This window comes from Mizuhopecten yessoensis, unplaced genomic scaffold, assembly GCF_002113885.1.
Source record: "Mizuhopecten yessoensis strain PY_sf001 unplaced genomic scaffold, ASM211388v2 scaffold10707, whole genome shotgun sequence".
Taxonomy (NCBI): Eukaryota; Metazoa; Mollusca; class Bivalvia; order Pectinida; family Pectinidae; genus Mizuhopecten; species Mizuhopecten yessoensis.
The window spans coordinates 435,449-450,358 of NW_018408681.1; positions in this window are offsets into that span (position 1 = coordinate 435,449).

Below are 14,910 nucleotides of genomic sequence, written 5' to 3' on the forward strand. Positions count from 1 at the left end.
TCTTGTTAATTGTACATGGTCCTTGGTGGTGAATTAACCATACAAATATTAAAATGTCATGAACAATAGAGGTTTGTATGCTTCTGATTAGAAAAGGAAAACAGAACAGTATAATCAAAGATTCTTTTTTAAATTACCAATATATTATAATGTAGGTAAGGGAAAAAAAGGAATACAATGATACCAAATGGTCAACACACTGGGAACAATTACAAATCATTGTCGATATTACGACTAGGTGACACTTGGACGAGGGGAGACGACAATCCATACAAAACAGGTTGTAAAATCGTCTGATCCGTTAGGGTAATTTAAAATATTTCTTGCATCATAGCAGGGACTAATATGTTGTATGTTAATGATCAGAGGAAGTTGATATTACTCACGTAACGATCATGAAGAAAAAACATATTAGTCCACATGTCACCTGATTGTGCGAATACGACGCCGAGGTATAGACAAAACGAGACACATAATTTGTTCATGTCTAATGTACAAATTTTAATGCAAAATCAATGAATCTGAAGAGTATGGTATCTTTCCTCTGTAAGTAAAAAGTCATATGTAAGAACTTAAATTTAAAATAAACATAAAACAGAAGATACGACTTTATATTTGAAACGTTATGTGTATAAATTTATATTACCTCTGCTATATTATTGGTTAAACAGCTCAGCCAAAGATTTTACATTTATTGGTTTCCATTAATTGACAAAGTTCCATCGAAATGTTTTATAAAAAAGACACATATCCAATGATACTATGTTCATGAGTGGAAAATCAAACGAAAAGTTATAAGATGAGAGTTTTTTCCCGGAAACGTTATGGAAATTGTGATCAAAAGTATGTGACACTCTAGGCCTTTGTTCATAAATCCGTTCTTTTCTCAGATTCAAATGGTGATCTGAAACTTTTTTGCTACTGTAGTTACCGGCTGTGATCTTTTGGACATGATAAAAAGATAAACATGTAAGTACCTACAGCACATACACAGTAAGGTAATCGTATTTTCTCGCTTGAATTAAGCTTGCAACAGTATATTCGTTCGAGCAAATGAATGGTTTTAAGAATTTGGGATCTGATTTCGATTACTCTGGTAGTTATGCATGTGATAACGACATAGCGCTATGATAATTTCGATGTTTTCTTGACGAAAAGAGATGCTGATCTCTCCAACCTTTCACAAACAGGATAACCCTGTCACATTTCCAAGAGTCATTATGTATTAGGGAAATATATATATTGTATATTCGTTCACCTTTTTCCAGCTATTGCCTTCCGTGTAATGAGAACGAATTTATCATGACGGTAATTAGCAATACTGAGCATACAGTATATTTGACGAGTACATGTATGTTATGTGTTGGGAGTCCCAAAGGTTTGTTATATGCCTCCGAATAGTTCTACATTTGTCCTTTTTTTGTGTGTGGTGTAGTCTGACGTTTGCCAGCCTAAATGTTGAGCATATCATGTATCATATCAGAGATATTGCTTATATAACAATACATATTTATCTATGTCACACACTCCAAGATATCAAGTAGATACGCATACGTCTTACTGAATGACAACACCGTTACTTCACTCTATGGTATGCACATGTGTTCGGAACACGTTATTTACCGTAAGAAATTAGAAATGCCATTAGTATAAAACAATAGCAACAGGTACCAATGCACGTGTAATTTGTAACTTAAGTAATCACAGGCATCCCTATTACTCTGGTATGTATATGCATAGTGGCCTCTATCCATTTGTCAGATATCTCATCTGTGCGCGTGTGGTGCACGACATGTATAATTTATATCAAAGATTGGACTGCAACGTGCATTGGATTCTGAAGGTGTGATTCATACATTGGTACGTGTTAAATCGGTCATGGAAACACACGCGCATGCTACATGTATATGTATGTGTGAAAGTTCATGTTTTACCTGTAAGGTAAAGAATTGATACATTTTAGAATGTAATGTGTATCATTGGCTGTGTTGTATGTATAACATATTGTATTGTGTATATAAGATATTCAAAATACGCTAATTTATATTGAGTGATAAAAGGATGTCATAAGACCAAGTTTCTAGATAGATGTGTAATGATGACCAAATAAGCTTTACCAGGGTTTCCAACCTGAACGGCATGACACGACGTCATCCAACATACGTTCTTGATTTATAAGAAACATCATTTCTGATACCATATATAATCCAGGAAAAATGCGTTTTAAAATTTTAATTACAATTTCGCACTTTTCTGTGTTATACGTTATTTTCCCCGTTACTTTTTCATACGACATTCTGTTTAGTTATATACTGCAATGCTACCATTAACTGGTTATATATTCATTGATTGCAATTATAGATGAACATATATTCACTATCAATTTTATGGCACCATGTTTAGAGTTGCGTCAACGCCCGGTACCGAAACGGCGCCTATCAACAATACGCCAGGGATCAAGACTATCTTCAAATACATTTTGTTTGTTTTAAATTTGAGTTTTGTTGATATGGAAAATATCGTTTTAATATAGAAGATTAAATTAGAAAATATTCCCACCATAACAATTTCCGCAGATATAGGCATTAAAAATCAACATGGGACAGATACGTCGAGTACGACTCACGGGGAAACAGACATACTCCATCACTAGACAAGGGAAACTAGAAGCACATGCTTCCTGTCGTAACAGTAAGATCCGGTTAGCATTGCTACATTGTTGACATACAGTCGCTATACGAGTGATAGCCATACCAATGCAACATCATAACCAGTATCACATTCGAGTACTATGTTCCCAAATGTATATACTTTTGTTGTGTAGTCTGTCGCGCATTTAGACCTCATTGATTTGTGTAATTTATACACAGCTAACGTGATCTGTTGATCCTCAGAACAGTTAGTATGTATTTTTGTCTTAACTTAAAATTGTAAGTTGGAAGAGGCGCATTTACATTGAAACACAGATATCGTAAAAATACTTATCGACCAAAAATGCAGTTTTAATCCAATAAAAGCGAAAAACATAACACGTTATTTTTCATGATCGGAAACCAATCGGGTGTTTCCGTCAACATGTTTAAGTAATCGGGGACCAATTATGACCTGACGTGAAATTCAAATTATTATGGAAATTCCCGAATTGTTCTTATTGACATGTTACCAGACGAAACTGATAACCAGAAAAAGCAAGATCAAGTTCTCGCAAAAGTGACCGTTCAGCCAATTGGTAAACTAGCTTGTTGTAAATGTCTTTGGAACTAAATAACACCGCAAAAACTTTTCATTTTTTCCCTTTGCTGTTTTGAACGTAAAACAAGGGAATACAATGTCTCTTTTTAACATGTATTATGGTATGAAACACACTTCCATTCAAACACATTCCAAGATGAGCTAGCTTGTATCATGCCGTTGGACGGGAACGAGTTTCATACCGTCATAAATGTTAAAAGATGTATTTCACTCCAAAAATAAAATACCAAAATGCAATGGAAACTGTCTGATATTCTGATGAATATAAAAGGAACATGTTACCATTAACACAAAGAACAAGTGTTTAAAACAATATATCAAGCATAATCCCCCAAAAAATGATCTGCGATACAGGTGCCGAAACATGTTTTGATAAAATGCCTATAATTGCAGGGTTTTGTTGACGAGAAGAAAAAGAAAATATACCGCTATAGGGGGATCAAGATAAAAAAATAATATGAATTGACTTCACTTTTAAATACGCTTCCTACTCAGTATATATATATATTATTGGTGATACCTATATCATCAGGAATCAAATAGAAATATGCTTCAGAAACAAATATGTCAAACGAGTGGCACCCTTACCTATTCATTAATGCCGTTCACAGGAATTTCAAAAAGTTTTAATTACACGCTTCCATGACAACAGTTATTTTTTACAATCAGATGTTAAAACATAACTGATAATAAAAAATAAATTGATCAAATACAACAGCTGTATTTATGACTTACTATGTCAATATTTCTTTATTATTCACTGATAAATGTTTTGGCCCTGTCGCTGAAAACGGAAAGTAAATGCTTCTGACGAAGGCAAATCATCCATATTTTTGTTAATCTTAACAAAATATGTTTCCGACGAATCAAGGTGTTTGTACGGGATTTTACGAGATTGAGACTAACGCAGCAATTCAATGTCTTGTGCTTATACAAATGTGTAGATACAGATACATTACCATTATTAAGCGATTAAATGACACTCTATAATCACTGAACGCTAGTAGTATTAATTTTTCGTGTAATCAAGCAATAATGCCAAATAAACATTTAACTTCAAGTGTTCAGTCGACCCTTACAGAATATGACGCTTAACACGTGTATATGTTCAGCACGATAGCCGTTTTGTTTCAACTGATGGTACTCGTGTACGCCTCCTGGCATTCCTTTATATTATAATTGGTTTAGTTGACCTTGCTTTTAACATATCTGAACATACCGTGAAGATAATTTGTATTCCAGTGACAAATTACCTGTCTGGAGGTGTTCTAGCTGATTTCAAATGTGATGAGTGTCAGTCGCCATCGATCTATGCTTAAACATTTTTATAGGCAGTTTCGGCATATTAGACACATTCTAGGACAAAAATTGTTGTCCAAACTCCAATCATTAGAAGTTTCATACGCGATGTATTACTCATCAGTAAACAAACTTTAAAACAGATTAGGGTGATATGGAGGAAAAAGCGAAGGCAACCCAACAACATCTCCTGGTTGCAATGAATAACAGATTACGAAACCTTGACATATTTTCTGTGGAAGAGGGATCGCTGAAAGGTAAACATATCAATTCAAATATAACTTGGGTGGTGTTCCATCCAGTTAATCACAAATAAGTGATTTATTTCACACGCAACCGGGTGTATTCCGAAAATAGCATTCACACGCCTTAAACAGCTTACCAAAATGGTAAAAGTCCGGAGTATATTTGTATTAACAAAATTGATGTCTTGTTTGATAGGCACATACAACGACTTTTAAATACATCAATTACAATTTACATAATTAATTCTTGATGAAACGAAAATTAGATTTTTACTACATCCTTCAGTGTTTGATCAACTAAGAACAAAGTTCAAATAACATGGAAGCACATCATTATTTTAAGTCGCAGCAAATGTTTTGCTGCACGAGATCTGCGCATAAAGGTAAGCTAAAAAATGTTAAAGACAGCCATACTGCGGGGAGGAATTTGATAAATGCTTATTGAGTGAGCACATAGAGTTTTATGGCCGACATACTCAGACAAACTTAATTTTATATCACTTTGAAGTCTTGACAAGTTCTAAATCTAAACACATTAGTGTACTGATACAGCAACATCGTAATTTCAGTTTAAAAACAAACTGATGTTAATATGTTTATATAATAAAAGCGAACGACCTAACAATATCTGTGCAACACTGTCTCTATTTAGATGTTATAATGTAAATTTTTAAATTATTGACGATAAACAATTCTGTTTTAACTAAAATTGTTCAAATATTTATTTCATAGTCACAGCCTTTAATGAGAGAAACGTGACTGTTAGCTTTCTTGTGATAATTCAAGTATGCTCTTCTCAGGATATGACCTAGGGTTGAGAAATAACATTTATTATCTTTCAAAAAGAAAATAATATTTTGTTTTGTCCCTTAATAAAAAGAAAGGAAACACAATTAAAACAACCGTATCAACTATAATCATGTCGGAAAGAAATTTCACTAACAGGATAAGTACTGATTGGCTTTGAATACAGGATGGTCTTTGTAGAATCATGTTTGCGACTCTCCATACTACATACAAAACTGTACTCGCACTAACGGAATTCTTGTCTATATATAAAGATCGAGGTTGTACTGTGGAATTACATATCTGGTAAACGTTTAAGTTTAAACTTTATATTGACGCTAAACAGATAACATGTAAGTATGTATACCTATAGTGTATATATCAACCCCATGCACACATGAGATAAGACGATAATGATTCCTAAGTTTAACATCACTCCTTACTCCACTTCCTGACACTCTAGAAACCAGAACACTGAAAAACAAAGTTTCAGCAGCTTAGGGTCCCGCGCTTCAAATTTTATAATTTACTTTGGTTTCAGAATCGTTGACATTCGTCAAAATATTTTATGTTTGTTACAGTGCATCACTAGTATGATTGTATAAACCTAACGTGTTTTCATTGTTTAAATATTATATTTGGGAAATATATCATCATGTAAATTTTAATATTTGACTGGGTAAGTTGACAAGACTTTACCAAGTAAGTATTGAGATGCCGGGTCTAATTTCATGGCACTTGACTTTATCTGGTGTGGACATGCGTGATTACTTTACATTAAAGTGTGAGGAAAATTGCTAGATTATTAGGTATTTTTGTCCTTTAAGGAAGGGAGTCCTAACGTTCTGTGAAGCTCCTTCAATGAACTAGAGTTCCATTTAGTTTGGCATTTAACTGACGCGGAGTAACTTGCCCATTTACGATAGCAACGCGGCGATTCGATCCCTAGACCTATTCATTAATAAAACTAAAGACCTACATGTATCTACTGCGCGCTACATGTCCTAATTTCTGCTATGTTTTTACTGTTTTCAGAATATATTCCCCAACCTTTGATGGCTTTATCACCCAAATATAGAGAATGAATAGAAGAACAAATTTAATACGAAAATATCTGTATACAGCCAAAACAAGGCAGGCAAGTAATGAGACTACCTATTAGTAAGGAAAAATCAACTTTATTAAAAGTATAAGGCATATCTGACGTAGAAGATCCTTAGGGAGCCTGAGACAGAAAACAACGATAAGTAAGTATATCCTCTTATATTTTGTTTGACTCGTTAAGAGGTTATTTTACATGTTATCGTTCCAAGTACAACCTGCAACACAAGCTTGATTCAAGTTTGAAAGGCGTTTCTGCAGACGAAACATTGAAATGCAGTGGTTTATCTAATTCCCGTGTGTTTTTAAAGTCACGCGTGAGCAATAAACCAGGCTGGATATGCATTTTCAAAATGCACAAACAATTAGCTACAGTTTTGAAACAAGCACAGAAAACCACGACGCCGTGTATGCAGTAATCTACCTTGATCAACCACTGGAGATCTGCCCAAGTTATTATGTACGAGCTATCAACTTCTGGAAATTCCTAATCCGTTACAAAAACAGATATTAACATATCGAGACTAAAGATCAACACTCGACTGATAAGTAAGACATTTTTGGAATTCACAGAAAAACTTCCTTTTTTCTTTTTTTCGATAAGTTATTTTGATATGATCTAATAGTAGACATTTTTCAAAGGCGTTTTTAATCACTGAATATGGTATCTTAAGCACGTTTGCATGTACGGCATTAAGTGTTAGTCTTGTAATTAATGTACTTGCTTGAAATTTGGAAGCATTGCTTATCAAAGTACCATTCAGCTAAGGGATTCCTTTCCCACTGCAGTGTGTTTTTGTATATAATACTTCCCCTTAATTTCGTTTTAGATATAACTGTAGCCAGGTTAGGCCAGGACACTTTCGTTGACTAGGTTGACTAAGTCGGTAAGAGAGATAGTAAAACAATCTTAAGTGAAGGACAGAATCCCAATCTAGCCAGTTTGAATTTTTACACTCAGAACATTGTTGTAAATTTTCTCTCATTTCCCGGTGTGTAAGATATAGCTGTCCATGGTAAAAAAGGGGTGTAGGAAATTTCTATCTAACACCCCATTTCACGTGACGTGACGTCACAATGGCTCATCAATGACGTGACGTCATGGATTTGGAACTCTCCGATGCCGCTATGCGGAAAAGGCAACGTTATGAAATTAAAACCGTTTACGATATATATACCGAACGTAAGAAATATATTAATAATTTTTCAGTACAAACTGTGTTTGGCAGTATGGGATATGCTCAATCTCGCTGACTGATTCATTATCGTCTAAAACGTTCAGGGGGGATTGATACTTTCAAAATGGTGGTTTCTGAACTTATTCTGGTGGTTGGAATGAGAGAAAAATACGCTTTCATGCCCAAGGGTGTAGGATAGGGAAATTCTACCCTCAGGATTTTCAAATTTCCATATCCTACAACCCTGGGAATGAAAGAGTCTTATAATATTTTGTTCTTTTCATTTGAACTTTTCCCCCATGAACGTCCATCATGGTATGGTTTTCTTTTCAAAAATGATTTATGAAAGCTATAGTCATACCGTAAAAAACGGTTGCCATTATGTGGTTACATTATTAGGACGTGGTACTGGGATCCTTAAAATAGAGAGACCAGTTAAAATAAGTTATCTTGTAGGGCCGGTGGTGGTATTAAACGATGAGTCCGGCTGTAGCACATTGCATACTCGTAAGTGATAATGAGAATGAATGTATTGTTTTGTTCTGCCATTGTTTTTCTCACACACTTCATTTTGGCAATACAGAAGAGACCAAAAATGATCTGTTGTCACTATTCCCGGCATTGAAGCCTCCTAAGTCCACCTTAAAGTAAGTGTTCCGCCTCATATAGCAATTTCGTCCGCTAAAGACTCACCAATTGTACCCTAGGTCAAACAATGAACACGCCATGCCGAAGTGATCTGCGGCATATCTAGAATACAGCTAAAAGGAACGGATGTCTATAAAAACCCTTTTTACGTTATAAATTCATTTTTCTGCGTAAACAGGGACTATTTTCTCAATCTAGTATTTCCTGTTAACCTTCACAGAATAGATCCTAGCTATCAGGCTTCGACTATTTGCTTTTTTGTTTCTGTTTTACGCCCTATTAACAACAATGGTCATTTAAGGACGTGCCTGGTTTTTGTGTTGGAGGAAAGCCGGAGTTCCGGGTAAAATCACCGGCCAACGGCCAGTACCTGGCGAATGCCCCACGTAGGTCTCGATCCCGCGATCCAGTGTTGGAGGGCTGGTGGTAGCAGAATGTCAGACGCCTTAACCATTTTGCCACCGCGGCCCTATCTGGTTTCGACTAACCTCGGAGACTAATATACCAGCAGCGTCAACCAACTAATAAGCATATGAACGATGTATAGCAGACACCAGAATATCAAATAATATCGTTCGAAGCAAACTGGTATTTATATTGTAGCGAAGTTAACAGTTTAAATACTACATTCCAATAGTGGATCCAGACCCCTGTGCTTCGCAATGTTCTGCAGTTTTTTTGAATTGCTATGATTATTAGCTTCCATTGTGATACGTACGAAACATTTTATATGAATTTAGGTTCAACGTGAGTTAAACGATTACCCTGTTGTAGCCGCCATCTTTTCATCTACAACAGCATCAACACTTACATTGCAAGGTAAGATAATCGGTAACTATAACACCATTCGTGGCAAACGAATGAAAATCTAGAATGTATGGATGCTTCTTATGATCGCGCTAGTCTGAAATACGTGGTATCCGCCGAGTCAAGTAGGACAGGCCCTCGCTACAACTTCTCGTTCAATGCATTGCGGTGAGCTGACGTCTGCTATTAACGATATTCGATAAATGTTTAATCGGATCATTTTACGAATATAGACAGTCACGAGAGACTTATTTACTTGTATCAGCGTGTAAACGCCAAAAAGAAGGATATAATATGTGCATTTTGCAGTGTGCTCTACATCAACAAATAATTATATTGTTCCGCGCATGAATGAGTGAAGCTATTACATATCCTCGAAGTAAAAGTAGTATAATCTCTAAACCAAAGTCGATATTTCCTTATATTGGCATTTTTATTGTAGGCAAGTCTGGAGGCGCGAAGTCTATAACAGGCCGCCGCCTTCCTTGTTTCGTCAGCTTGGACCGGTGGTATCAGAAGGTATTATTACGCCGTAGCTCTATCTAGGTCCTCAATGCATTATAGGCAAATTGCTAAGTTAAAATATACTGAGGAAAATAACTCAGCATTATTTTCCATAAATATTAGGATAATATTTCATAGATTATAGGGATATTCAATAGTCATACTACTCAAGGCTAGTGTTCTCATTGTTTTAGAGGGACTGATTACGCATATCATTCCCTGTAAATCTCTGTTAATTTAGTCATTAGTTACAGTCATAGCTAGCTTAGCTGATGAAACTCCGAGACTTGTATTCTCATAGTATTAGAGGTACTGATAACTCATATCATTCCCTGTAAATCTATTTCATTAAGGCATCAATTACAGTCATAGCTAGCTTAGCTGATACTCAGATACTATTGTTCTCATAATATTAGAGGGACTGATTACTCATATCATTCCCTGTAAATCTATTTCATTAAGTCATCAGTTACAGTCATAGCTAGCTAAGCTGATTGTGTTCTCATATTATTAGAGGGACTGATTACCCCTTTTCATTCCCTGTAAATCTTTATTAATTGTCATCATTCATAGGTTTAGCTAGCTTAGCTAAAACTTTGAGACTAGTGTCCTCATAGTATTAGAGTCACTGCTCGTTGCTCATTGTTTATATTAACATTTCTAGCGAGATTGCCCAATACTTTGAAATTAGATTATCATATTAATTATGCTATTAAATACCGAAGTTATTAACAGTTTAGACCATTTTGAATTCAATCTTTTTTTCTCACTAGCATCACCGTTGACTCCTACAAAGCTGAAAAAACAGATGTATGGTGCAGTGTTATTCTTTAAAAACTGTATTTATAACCACATTTAATAGGTGTAATCACTTGTTGGTCTTGTATGTCAATGGTATATAGAACGATGCAATACTGCACGGGTATGAATGAAATCGTTGCTAGTCTGTATGTTACATTGTATTAATTGTAACCTTGGTGAAGTGCATGAAACATGATGACCCACACGTGCTATTGCATTTCAAACTTGTTTGACACCATGTACAGTGTCAATGGCATGATATATAATGATGGAAGAACAGAAGGGGAGAAAATGGATGATAAAGACAGACAGCGTGAGTGGCAAAGTTAGTAAAGGGGTGATTAGGATGGAAATAAATAGCCACTTCAAAAGTTATGGCTGATCAATCAAAGTTTGTCTGAGCGGACAGATGCATTTGGTCGTAAACGCGATGGTAAGTGCTATACACACAACAGTGGAAGCTCGGTGTTCTCTGCAGTTATATTATGCTCTGAGCATATGCTTTAATTAAGTAAATGCACGTTCTTAAGATAAAACAGGAACGCTGCATGTCTGTAGAGAGAATAAAGGAATTTCGGCACGATTATTATAGTGCATCCTTAAGCAACATCAGTTACCCATTATGTTAAAATTTAAGAATTAAGAGATGATTTTATTTTGCTGACTTTTAAAACAGTAACATATTTACTGATATTGATCACATTAAAGTTTCTCCAATGGTACATTTATTTTCATGCCAATTTTAAGGACTATTTGACTGAAGAAAAATAATAAAGAAACTGATTCACTAACTATATTTGTTTGGTATATTTCAAATGGCATTCCTTAATGTATCAGTAGTGTAACCGCAATCCATTCTGTACAGGGAATTCATAACAATTGATTTAACTCAAATATCGATAAACGGTTTATATACTCATCAATATTACTTAATGTATTGAATGCAGGCTTTAATTTTCTACAGGGAAATAAAATTTCTGATCCTCCACCAACCTGTATTTGATAAACTTTTTACCACTACACTAAATGTCTCTGGCGATTCCGGTAGCGGTCGTATTGCAAGGTTTATAGGCATTCAAGGACCACCAATTCATGTGCTTTTCGCAATTACCTGTTGAAGGATAGACTCCTACTACAAAGGTATTAAATTGACTCTCGATGACGCCGCCAACCAACACATGCTACTAGTAATAAAATAATACATAATGGCGGAGTGAATATCCTAACAACATACGTCTGATACAAATAACTAGAATTTTTACAATCCTATTTACATATACATGTGCATTTCATAACATCTGGCAAGACAAATATAATCGATTGACGACACTCGATCATTACATTAATGTGAATGTTTGCTAACCATCACTAAGCTTAATAAATTGTACATGGATACATATCTATTAATTATATATATTTGCTAGCATGAAACAAGTAAATCTATAATCAGAAAAAATGCTTTTGATATCCGTACAAAACGTGTAGGCAATATTAGGATCAATGGTTTTAGATTACCTAAGCATTTACAGTGTGAGGACTATACCGGTAATTCCAAACTAATTCAAGCACTCAGTTGACCTAGACCCCATACTCGACAGCCATGTGTACAGATAAAGATGACGTAGATACTTTTTGTGTGACATTATTGGTGCATGCTGAGGTCGTAAACATGACGTCCGCCATTTCCTTATCAACACGCTTGAATTCACTGGACGAATATCAGATAGGGCTGGAATGTACAACATTAAATAGAAAAAACATACAAAAAATCGACACATTTTTTTACTGGAAATATACGTGCCTTGATTAAAATCGTGTGCCAGAATCTATTTAAAAAACAAAGAACAACGAATCAAGATAGACTGAATACTGCCGTAAAATAGAATTGCCTAAACCTTAACGTCCGGCAGGATCCAAGACGATGCAACATTGATCGACAAAATGATGCCAAAGATATTGTGATTAAAAAATATTGAAAATGTGTTTGAAATCAAAACAAAAGGAAAGATGCAAACATATAAGCTAGGCTTCGATCATGGTGATAAGTGTATCGAAAGTTTTCTTGGTTTGGTCCTCGCAACTGTAGGAGGGGTGTGAAGACAGTCGAAACGGATACTGAACCCACTGAAGGGCTAGTTATAGTCTCATCTCACTGAAACGTCATGACCTAGATACGGTATGACGACACTTCTTCCGATCATATTATACTGATAAGAGGCTTGCCACTCATACCGACATCAATTTAGGACTTAGCACCAAACAGAGAGCAGTAAGTACTAAGGTTGAGGACGACTGTTTGATTCGGAGGGGGCACATAACTGTCAACGCCTGGGCGAACTTTCTAAACCGATGGAAAAGAGATTTAAAGAATTGTTTACAATTGTTTGTTGGAAGGAAGGGGATATTTACATGTCAACGTTTCAGGTATCATCTCCACAAAGTAAAATTTTCACTTCGTCCATCGAAATGGGCAAAATTGAAACATAAAAATGATAAACGACGACCGTTACACACACAACGGAGTTTGCACCTTAACATTCTGTACGGTTTATAGATACAGTGAGCAAAAAGATGAGTTACACTGCATCATAGAGCTGTTTTGTTCTTTTCAATGTTTCACTCATTGGTGTTGCAAGGGGCCAAACAGTTGGAAATTCAAATCGGTTGAAACAGAAAGGAAAGCTGCATAGAACCCTTTAATTTAATTATTTCAAATAGTTTATTACTGGTTAATTTCATATATAACTCAAATAATATGTTATTAGTAGTGTGTATATTGTGAACCGCCCACTACTCATTAACGTTGCAGAAAACCTCGGGAACAAAATATCCGCTAGCGGAATCTATCACTTTTTAATCTATATTTCATATCTAACTGAGATGGAAATGGAGCCAATTGCAACCTAGAGCCAAATAAACAAACCTTCGTGCCCAATATCAGCTACTGTAGTGAAGAGGAAATATAGGCCTAATGTTGTATCCACATTTAACTGATTTCTGGAAATAAGAGTAAATGCACTTATACAGTGTCTGAAACCAAAGTCAGCGAAAGGGGAAAATATAGGTCACTTTTGAATATAGGTTAAAGTTATCTGTATTGGCCTATTTCAGCGATTCCGGATCCAACAAGGATCCTGTTCCAAATTTTGTAACTCCGGACTTTTTTTATAATTTTACTCTCGCCCGTGATTATGGGTGTACGATGGGAACATGGCCGCAAAGCATGTTGTGATCTCAATTCACAGTGGAAACGATACGGTAACTGAATATAAACCTGAATAGCTGTAATATATCGGACTGTTTAATGACATAACGTTAATGATTGTAAACGTTACGTGATATACAATTAAACTAGTCATTCTCATTGCGATAAATTAGTATGTGTGCATGTTAGCTTGTTATATAGTGCAATGCGTTTGTATGATACACATTTGTAACTATATAATTTGTGTTAATTACAGTCATTCTGTTCAACAACTGAATACGGATTGGCGTCGTTTGTTCTCTTAGAAAGATGAGATCTACAGTATCTATATTTGATGTTGATGTTCTAAAGATATACCAACATATGCAGTTTGCTGTCTGGTGGAATTTAAATATTAGAGTAACGTAGCTAAATGCAAGTAAAATCACAGACGTGCTGACGGAAAACTCAAACACTCCATGCCTTCTCAACGTTGGTACTGGTTATACAAATTATAGTGAGCTATAACAATACATCTAATGGATACATCGCGACCAGAAAACTGAGAAAGGGTGGGGGAAAACAGGGAATACAAAGGTGTTTTTTGCCAATAAGCTGAGAGCAGGATCGCCTATGGAAAGGCATTCAATCTATAGCAGTAACAGTTGCATCAAATCGACATTTGTGCAACTACGCACAGCAACAAAAAACTGCTCAATAAAACAGATTTTATTCACATATGCATACTGCATACTCCAGTCGCATTTATGAATATCAAATGGTAAATTTAAATTCATCTTTCCATCTTCTGAGTTAAATGCTGTTTTAGAGACAGAAAACAAGATGTGAAACAAAGGGAGAAGAGCACTGAGGGAGGTAACAGCGAGAGCACGGGACACGGTGATCATTTATAGAGCTTGTTGTAATCAAAGCGATTAGTTGTCTATCGTACAGGCGCCCTTGCAGTTGATTAAATGGTAAATTGCACTCTGAAATAAACACGTTTGCAATTTCCGCATACAAACTAATGAATGGGTAGGTACGGTGTGAGTGTATGTGTGGAACTGTTTATCCCCCCATTTAAATTACTTAACGACCCATAATC